Source organism: Meriones unguiculatus, chromosome 10 (genome assembly GCF_030254825.1).
Source record: "Meriones unguiculatus strain TT.TT164.6M chromosome 10, Bangor_MerUng_6.1, whole genome shotgun sequence".
Lineage (NCBI taxonomy): Eukaryota > Metazoa > Chordata > Mammalia > Rodentia > Muridae > Meriones > Meriones unguiculatus.
The window spans coordinates 46,754,880-46,765,638 of record NC_083358.1 but is presented as its reverse complement, the minus strand read 5'-3'; positions in this window follow the sequence as shown (position 1 = coordinate 46,765,638).

Here is a 10,759-nt window from a genome sequence, read left to right as displayed (position 1 = left end):
GAGAAGCTTCCACTTGTAGCACATGAGAATAAATGTAGAGACCCACAGACATCTGTTATGCAGAGAGTGAAAGACTTTTGGAACACTGAGCTCTAAATGGAATGTCTCCATTCCTTTCCTCAGATCCCAGGAAACCTCACAGAAGAGGAAGTGGGAAAAGTGTGAAAGCCAAGAAAACAAGGCCTTCTAAATCAACATGAGCATAGCTCATATGAACTCATAGAGACTGAATCAGTATGCCCAGGGCCTGCACAGAGATCCATCAGGTCCCTTTCATCTATATTATGGCTTTCAGTTAAGTGTTTTTTACAGTATTCTTACATGTGCAAATGAATGGGTCTCTGATTCTTGTTCCTTCTCTTGGGCTCTTCTTTTTGTCTTCTTCAGCTTATATATGATAGGTTTCATTTTATCTTATATATTATTTTGTTATATTTTAAAAAATAAATGAATGAACAAATGACAACTTAGCCACTAAAAAAAAATTAACAATTAAACTGTAATTTACAGCTGCTGGGAGAGGGAAAATCAGTGTCTTCCAATGAACTGACACTGGGTTTATCATCTATTTCCAGGCAGGCTTCATGTTTCCAGGCAGATTCAGGAGTAGCAGTCCAACATAAAATGGACTCCACATTTTTTGTGTGCTTTCATTGTCTTTCTTTCACCCTTGGGGGAGGGGTTGTTAGGACCAATGAAATGATGATATGCACAGATTTTATATGAAAGAGTTATTAGATGGAAAGGAAGAGAAAGAGAAGGAGAGAGTGAGACATGATAAGGGGAAGGAAAGGGATGCCCTGACAGAGAAAGAGGAGAGGGCAAGAGGGTAAGAGGGCAAGAAGGCAAGAGGGCAAGAAATTGACAAAGTGGCAGGTTGATCCTTTGAAGGAACAACTTAACCACACCTGCCACTTGTGGCTACCTGACAGGTGACACATGATGACATCATAGGTTGCTAGGCAATCCAGAAACAGGCTGACTAAATATTAGCAGGGGTGATTCTTTTGTTTGTTTGTTTTCTTAGTTTTGTGGTTTTCATGTCTTGTTGGTTTTTTGTTGATGTTGTTGTTTTTTGAGAAAGAACTTAAAGTTGGGTGGGTCAGGAAGAGGAGAGTTTCGAGGTTAGAAGGTCTCTGTTAGAAGAATATGATCAAAATATCTTTAAATTTAAAATGTTTTAATAATAAAAATTTGTGGTCATCAAAAATCCTACCACTAGGGCTCAGTTTCCAGTTGTGTAGTAAAGAAGTCAGCCAACAATTCACATTCCCATTGTATAATCACAGTTAATTATAAAACTGCTGTCCTGAGCCATGACTCAGCGGCCTTCTTTGATATTTAAATCTCGGCGGAGAGATGGCTTTTAGGAGGCCTTTACTAATGGCAGAGGAGAACTTGCAAGTCCATCTCCTTTTGTTTGTGACAACAGGTGGGATAGCTTGTGAGGGTTACACCTCTTCCTCAGGCTCCTTGTGCAAATTAACCTATTGTTCTGAGATGTTTTCTGGCTAAAGTAACTACTCAAAAAATAAAGTGGTCAGAAGGCTGGAGGCCGAGGAGGAGGCAGAGACTTGAGACTTGCAGCTTGCTGCAGCAGTCTGCCTTTTGCAAAAGCTGTTGAGTCTGGACCTTTAAAAAGTTTCCTGTGTGCTGTGTGTTTATTTTATTAATTTTAATCCTCACACCCAACTCAAGAACTGTTCAACTCTGCCCGGCTGGCTCCGGCAAACTGCATATTTAAAATATTCAGAGAAGAAGAATTACCATAAAAAGAGCTGTCTTTATTCATTCTGACCATTATCTGAAGGAAAAAAAAAAAAACCTTACTGTTTCTTTAAAACTGAAAAGGTGACTAGATAAGTTCACAGGTATATAGATCAGATTACTTGCTATTTTTTCTCTTGATATCCTATTATCATTATCTCTCTCACCTGATGATATGAGTACTTGTGCAAAATCAAAGTACATATTTTACACAGTTCTCTGGGTTTGCAAGTTAAATAAGAACTACAATGTTGCAATTGTCTCTCCATAATCTTAAAGTGTAACATTGTATCTTCAAAGTAAGATATGATATAAATCTTTGATAAAATTGAGTAGCAAAATAAGTTTCCTCTGAAAATCTGAGAAGAAATGGAATAAAGCTTTAAGTCACAGCTGGAAGCTGGGAGTACAGAAGAAAGATGATCCTGAGCAGAAGGAGAAGTTCTAGAATTTTCTAATGGATTTTTTCAGAGAAACAGAACCTCACACTATGCAGCTGTGTAGCCTGTAGGGACCATCAAAGCATCATCAACACAGTTCTCCACAAAGCATGTCTCTAAATAGTTCTGTAGTCTGTACCACCTCTTGTGAGAGAAAAGGTTTGCTGTATTCTCTGTTCTAATTCAATTCTGTAAGTATTGATTGGGCTCCCGAGATGTTTCAGCCACAGTTGACCTGACTTGAAGCTGTAATGGCTAGCTGCCTACATTCTTTACCTCATGTAGAGCAGAAAAGTTTCTGGGACCCACATAGCTACCTCTCTAACCCTAGTCTTTCCTATAACACCAGACACTCTGCTCTGTCTCCTGAGCTATATAATACATTCTTCCACAAGATATATTTGATGAGTAAATATCCTAAAGGTACTCCCAGGTTGGGAAATACTGCCATCTGTAACTCCTTTAAGGTTTTGTGTTTGTTAGTCCAAAGACTAACAATGCATTCAACAATGGAATTTTCTTTGTTTTATTATGTTTTCCAGGGTTATTTAATCTTTTCTACGTGTTCTTAGTTTCTATTTCCTCTTCTTGTGGTAGGACCTTGCTGCTGCATGTAAGTAAGGTACTGTATGACTACAGGTACGTCAACTATGGCTAACACTTCTAGCCCCAGTGAATCAAACACTTTCACCTTGAAACCCCACCAACTGACCAAGGTTTATAAGTTCCTGATTTCACATAAAAATGAAAGATGCAAGGTGCAAAGATGCTACTTGATATCATCAGCTTTCCACTATGGCTGCCTGAGATTCTTTATTTATTCTGGGGAAGGAAAGACTCCCCTCCTCCCTGGAGATTCACCACTGAACTCCTGGAGCTTAAATGTCCCTGGTCAGCCAGCCACATGCTGCCTGCTGCTGCAAAGTCATATGCATGTAGCACTACCTTGGCAGCCATTGACATGCTATCACTGGACCTGCCTTCTAGCCTGTTTCAGGTGTCCAGCCCACATCCCTCCCATTAAAACAGTGGATTAACCAAGGACTTGTAACACTTTGGTATTGTCACAGGCTTCTAGAACTCCTGAATTTCCACTGTCTCTAATACCAGCAATCTTATTTAAAAGAGCTAACTAACCATAACACCAGGGGGAAAACTTATTTGCACCTCCTCTGGCAAGACTTGGAGCCCTGCCTAATACAAGGGACTTTCCCTACATCACTCTAGCCATTCCTGAGACAGAAACATCCCCAGTCCTGGTTGCTCTGTTCTTCCAGGAGTTAGTTGAAAGCTTTGTCCTAGACTTCCATCAGATTGAAAATGACAGTGTATCATTGATATGCATTAAGTCAAGAATCTAGATTTCCTCAGTGTCTGTCTTTATGTCCCCTTTTCTATTCTTATTTTGCTGACTTGGATAGTTTCTTTCTGTCTTTTAATTAGTTTGGCTAAGGGTATTTTTTTTTTATCTTCTTCATTTTCTCAAAGAACCAGCTCTTGGTCTCATTGATTCTTTGATTGGTTTCTTTGTTTCAGCTCTGAGTTTGATTATTTCCAACAATCTACTCCTCTTGGGTGTGTCTGCTGCTTTTTTTCCCCCTAGGGCATTTAGGTATGCTATTAAGTGCTTGTATGTCTCAAACTTCTCTCTGGAGGCACTTAGTGCTATGAACTTTCCTCTTAGCACTGCATTCATTGTGTCCCATAAGTATGAGTAAGTTGTGCGTTCATTTTCATTGAATTTTAAGAAGTTTCTAATTTCATTTTTCATTTCTTCCCTGACCAAGCTGACATTGAGTAGGGAATTGTTCAGTTTCCATGTGTATGTAGGCTTTTTGTTATTTCTATTGTTGTTGAGGTCTAGTTTTAGGTCATGGTGGTCTGATTGGAATCAAAGGATTATTTTGATCTTCTTGTATCTGTTTAGGCTTGCTTTGTGCCTACCTATATGTCAATTTTTGAGAAGGTTCCATGAAGTGCTGAAAAGAAAGTATACTCTTTTGAGTTTGGGTGAAAATTTTTGTAGACATCTATTAGATCCATTTGATTTAGGACCTCTGTAAGTGTCATTATTTCCTTATTTAGCTTCTATCTAGATGATCTGTTCCTTGGTGAGACTGGAGTGTTGAATTCTGCCACTATTAAAGTGTGAGGATCGATGTGTGATTTCAGCTTTAATAATATTTCACTTACAAATGGTGGTGCTCTTGTATTTGAGGCATCGATGTTCAGGATTGTCGTGTCCTCCTGGTGGATTTTTCCTTTGATGAGAATGAAGTGACCCTCTTCATCTTTTTTGATTAATTTCAACCCAGGACCATTCATGGAGATAACCTAGAGCCCCTGGATAGATGTAGCCCATGGCAGCTCAGTCTCCAAGTGGATTCCCTAGTAATGGGAACATGGGCTGTCTCTGACATGAACTCAGTGGCTAGCTCTTTGATCACCTCCCCCTGAGTGGGAGCAGCCTTACCAGGTCACAGAGGAAGACAATGCAACCACCCCAATGAGACCTGATAGGCTAAGGTCAGAGGTTAGAGGAGGAAGACTTCCTCTATCAGTGGACTGGGGCATGGAAGGAGATAAGAGAGGGAAGGTGGGATTGGAAGAGGAAAAGGAAGGGGCTACAGCTGGGATATAAAGTGAATACACTATAATTAATAAAAAATAAATAAAAATTTAAAAATGTAAAAAATTTGGCATCAATTAAATGGTTTCAATCCAACACTAAGCAGCTAAGAAAGTACTACTCCCATTTAGATTGAGAAATACAGCATTAAAGTAGTTAAAGAACTTTTTCAAGGTAGCAGTGTTAATAGGTATCAAAACTAGATTGCATTGCTTCAGACTGTATGCTCATAATTAGTAGGAACTTTGTCTCTAGTAGTCAGGAAAAAGTATTGCTGTGACTAAATTAAGCTGCTAATGAGAAAGTACATAAAACAGTATACCCATGAATTACAGAATAAAGATAAATCACTGTAAATCCAATTATTTAACTTACAAATCCCATCAGTAATATCCTTTTGGCATTTTTAGCTGGATAACAATAAATACAGTCCCTTGAGTCAGACATGACATCCAGGATAAAAGAAAAACAGATACAAAGAAGTACCAACATTTTTATTCAGATGGAGAGGTGTTTATTTTATTTATTTATTTATTTTGTAATCATTAGTCTGCAAATAAATAGTTTTCAAAAGATATAACAAGAAAGTTTTAAAAAATGTTCAGGAATAAAGGTAGATATTTAAGGAGTAAATCTTAATGCAACTGCGGTTAAACTACAAGTTTAGTATGGGAGATCATATTTTCTAAATTTACAGGAAAATTAAAATGAGAATCATTACCATATGTTACCGTGTGTGTGTAAAAATACCTAGGCATATGCAACAGAAAATTAAGGTGCTAAGCAGTCTAATGAAAAGGCCCTGAGTTCTACCTATCCTGGTCCATATCATCACAATCTGTCAATTTGAGAAATCATGCAAAATCCTAAATTCTACAAACACCAACAGAGCATGAATCAGGAGAGATTATAAAGGCCTTGAACAAAGTCAGATCAAATATCCAACCAAGCAAACATGGATCCAGTCCTAATTAAAGGCCATTTGGAGATAAGAGCCACAGCTGTCTGAGAATTAAGAGCTTGCAGAGACAGGTTCACAGGCTGTAAGGAACAGCAAAGTTTAGACTTCTAGAAAACAACTTGAAATCCTGCTTCTGTCTCAAATCCCCATGGGCATGCTGTGTCCAGTAGCAACCTGCTGCCTATCAGTGTCTTCTGCTGTTTTTATCTCACCAGGTAACAGTATCATCACAGAGCTAGAAAGAACAAGAATCTGAAAATATCCCTTTAGAGCATCTGCACTGATCAGGACAGATATTTTTAGTAAGTGATAGTCTGTCAAATATTAATCACATGGCATGTCACCTTGATGATCTGAGAGTTTGCAAGTCCCGAAAAGTGACACCTGCAAATGAGAATATAGTAGCTTCCACCAAACAAGCAGAGAATTGATCAAATATATTGGCAAGAGCAATAATCAAAGCCAAGTGTCAATGGAAACACTTAGAATCCTCCAGGTAATGAAGGATTTTCTGGCCAGGCATCAGATAGAGATATTTCTGTAGGAGTCTGGTTAATGATTTCAAAAGCTGCCACACTTTTGTTATTTAATACACCTAAAATATTTCCCTCATTTTAAATTTACACTTAGATAATATTTTAAAAATAGATAAAATTTCTGCATGCTATTCTCTGTAAAATTTTAAATGGGAGTTTCTGGTTTATCTGTGTTCATTTGCCATTGATAGCCTGCATTACACAGCAGATATACTACTCACTCCCCATGCCGTTTTATTCCTGCCAGAGGTGACATTGCCCATGTGGGTGGTTATCCTCAGACTTAAAAGGAGATTTCAGATTCTTGTTATCCCTAGAAAAATGTGGTGACATTTCCCTAAGAATCTGCCTGAGGCTGATTATGTTTGGTGAGGATAAGGTTGACTGGAACAAGACAGACAATGAATAACCATGGGTATAAAGCTCTGTGCTGTATTTTGTTTTCGCTTGGTTTTGTTTTTCTGTGCTGTATTTTGGTTATTCCAAAAGGCAGTGAAATTATGCTGAAATAGGAAAAGCTCATTTGTATAGGAATACTCAAGACCCCCTTTTATTCAATTACTCAATACAATGCTGCTAATTATTTTTGTTTCAGTATTTACCATCTTTGCAGAATTAATGGTTTTCAAGTAGCCCTCTACTAGTCTACTGGACAAGTTTATCTGTGGAATTCACACCACTAACCCACTATCCTGTAACTAGTGTGGATTTCCTAGTGTTTGCTTTCTGAAGCTTTTATTGATAGTTTATTACTGATATAAAATGCTTGTCTTCACAAGCATATCAAGAAGGTATACTTGCTACTCATAAGAAGGTGTAATCATACTCACAGTATGATTAAAATTATATAGCATTTCCAATAAAGAAAGTATTCATGGATTAAAATATGCAATTATTTCACAAAAAATAAGTACTGTCCAACCTATAATTTTTCAGAACTCTTGAGAATATCTGAAATATTAGAACATAGATTTAGAAAAGGCTTAATTAACAAAAGTGTTACAGAGCATGCTTCAGCATGTAGACTACATGGAGATGTCAAGAATTCCTGATGATCCTGGGGACTTCTGGGTTAAAAATTAAGCAACACTCAGCATGTGGACTGCATGGAGATGATAAGAATTCCCCGTGCTCTGTAGGCCTTCATGATAAGAAATTGATAGTGTGATTTCTTCTGCTATCCAGGGTTCTGGAACAAATTGTGAATTTTTTCTTCTGTCAGTGTTTTTTTCTTTGAGGGGGTGGGAAGGGAATTTCTTTTAGTTCACTTTACATCGCTGTTGTAGCTCCATCTGTCCTCCATTCACAGTCTCAGTCTTTCTCCTTCTCCCTTCCCCCTCCACTTTTCCTCAGAAAAGAAGAGCTCCATTTTGCATCCAGCCCAGTTCACCAAGTTACATCAAGACTGAAGAGTCCTCTTCCACGTTGGCTTGGTAAGGCAGTCCCACCAGAAGAAAGTAATCAAAGCAGGCAAATGGGTACATATCTGATGCATTCCCCACTTCCCTTACTAGAGTACCCACATGAGGCCTAAGCTGCCCATCTGCTACATTTTTTTTTAGGGAGCCTAGGCCCAGTTCCTGCATGGTCCTTGGTAAATGCTTCAGTCTCAGCAAGGCCCTCAGGGCCCTGGTTAGTTGCTTTGTTGGTCTTTTTGTGGAGCTCCTGTCACCTCCACGTCTTTTTCACTTTCTTCTCACTTTTCCACAAGACTCCCTATGCATCGACCAATGTTTGGCTATGAGTCTCACCATCTATTTTGAGGCCCTACTTGGTAGAGCTCTCAGAGGACAACTCTGTCAGGCTCCTATCTGCATGTTTAGCAGAGTGTCAATTCATAGTGTCAGGGGTTGGCTCTCTCTGATAGGGTGGGCCTTTGGTTGGGCCATGTATTGGTTGAGCATTCCCTCAGTCTCTATTCTATTTGCTCAATTTTTATCCCTTCACATCTTGTAGGCAGGGTAAATTTTGGTCAAAGTTTTTGTGGATGGATTGGTGTTCCCCTCCTTTTGCTAGGAGACTTGTCGAGTTAGTGGGTGACCTCTTCAGTCTCTATGGCCTCTGCCACTATGAGTCTCTGCTTGAGTCCTCCCCATAGTCTTCCAGGAGCCTACACTGACTTAGGTCTTTAGCTTGTCACAGAAATACCCCTCCCCTCAGTTTTTCTTTTTTCTGCAGGACTTCTGTCCTCTTGCCCTTTCTCTTCTCAGGTCTGATCTCCATCTTCTTAAAACTCTGTACCATCTCTCCTACCTTGTTCTCTCTCTTCAGGCACTAACTCTCTGTCTAATCTATCTCCTCTTCCAAGTGAAATTTTTGCATCATCCCTTGGATCCTCTCTGTTACTTGTCTTCTTTGGGTCTGTGCCTCCTCATATACTTATCTTGTACTATATGGTTAAAATCCATTTATAAGTGAGTGTACACCAAGTGTGTCTTTCTGGGTCTGGGTTCCTCACTGAGGATGATCTTTTCTAGTTCCATCCATTTGCCTGCAAATTTCAGGATTTCTTTGTTTTTAATAGCTGAGTAATATTCCATTGTGTAAATGTGCCACAATTTCTTTATCTGTTCTTTGGTAGAAGGACATCTAGGTTGTTTCCAGATTCTGGTTTTTGAGAATAATGTTGCCAAGAACACAGTTGAGCAAGTGTCCTTGTTGTATGGTGGAATGTCTTTTGGAGACACTATACCAGTTATACCAGGAGTGGTATAACAGGGTCTTGAGTAATGCTATTCCCAATTTTCTGAGAAAGCTCAGATTTATTTCCAAAGTGGTTATGTATGTTCACATTCCCACCTGCAACAGAGGAGTGTTCCCCTTTCTGTACACCCTCTTCAGCATGTACTGTCTCTAGAGATTTTGATATTAGTCATTCTGAGACTGAGATTTTGATATTAGTCATTCTGAGTGTGAGAATCTCAGAGCCATTTTGATTTGCATTTCCCTGATGACTAAGGAAGTTGAGAATTTCTTTAAGTGCTTCTCAGCCATTAGATATTCCTTTGTTGAGAACTCTCTGATTAGTTGTGTCTCTTTTTTAATTTTTATGTCCTTCTATATTTTTTTATTATTTCAGTCTATTTAGTTTACATCTCAAGGCTGCCCCTTTCTTCCTATTCTTCCAGTACGCCCTTTCTTCTTCTTGCCCCTTCCGTCTCCATTGTATTAACTATTCTTTGAACGTCTGCTAGAATTCTGCACTAAAACCATCTGGACCAGGATTTTTTTGGGGGGAGGAAGGAACTTTTGATGACTGCTTCTATTTCCTTAGGGTTAGAGCTGTTTAAGCTGTTTATCTGATCTTAATTTAGCTTTGGTAGGTGAAATCTATCCATAAAATTGTCAATTTCCTTTAGATTTTTTAATTTTGTTGAATACAGACTTTTGAAGTAAAACATTAATTTTTAAAAATTACCTCAGTGTTATGCCCCCCTTTTCATTTCTGATTTTGTTAATTTGGATTCTCTCCCTCTGCATTTTAGTTAGTTTGGCTAAGGGTTTGTTTTTCCTGTTACTTTTCCAAAGAACCAGCTGTTGGTTTCATTGATTCTTTGTATTGTTCTCTGTTTCCAATTTATTGATTTCAGCCCTGAGTTTGTTTCCTGTTATCTACTTCTCTTTGATGTGTTTACTTCCTTCAGCACTAGAGCTTTCAGCTTGTCCTGCTAAGTTACTAATATGTGATCTCTCCAATTTCTTTATAAAGTCACTTAGTGCTGCGAACTTTCCTCTTAGCACCGCTTTCATTATTTTGGTATGTTGTGCCTTCATTTTCATTGAATACTAGAAAGTCTTTAATTTCTTTCTTTATTTCTTCCCTGACACAGTGCTTATTAAGTAGGGAGTTTGTTTCCATGGGTTTGTAGACTTTCTGTTGTTTCTGTTGTTGAGTTCCAGTGTTAATCCATGGTGGTCTGATAAGACTCAGGGGGTTATGATAATTTTTTTATATATATTGAGGCTTGTTTTGTGATAAAAATACATGGTCAATTTTGGAGAAGATTTCATGAGATGTTGAGAAGAAGGTATGTTCTCTTTGGGTGAAATGTTCTGTAGATATCTCTTAGGTACATTTGATTCTTCACATCTATTAGTTTCTTATTTCCCCATTTCCATTGGAGAGAATGGAGTGTTTAAATCTCCTACTATTAAGTGGTGAGTTTAGATGTGCAATTTAAGCTTTATCTGTCAGATTTTTCAAATGAGACCTTTGTTTGCAATTTTGAAATACCTGTTTCACACACACACAAATGTAGAGGAGAAAATCCCCTCTGACCTCCAATAACTAGCCCCTGTGTTCACACTGCTATTGCTTAATTCAAAAAGAAATACTCAGACTCAGTGTTTTGAAGACATAATTTAGCTATGGAATCACAAAATCCATCTTATAATCAAGGTTCTACAGTTACTGTCCCTTATAACT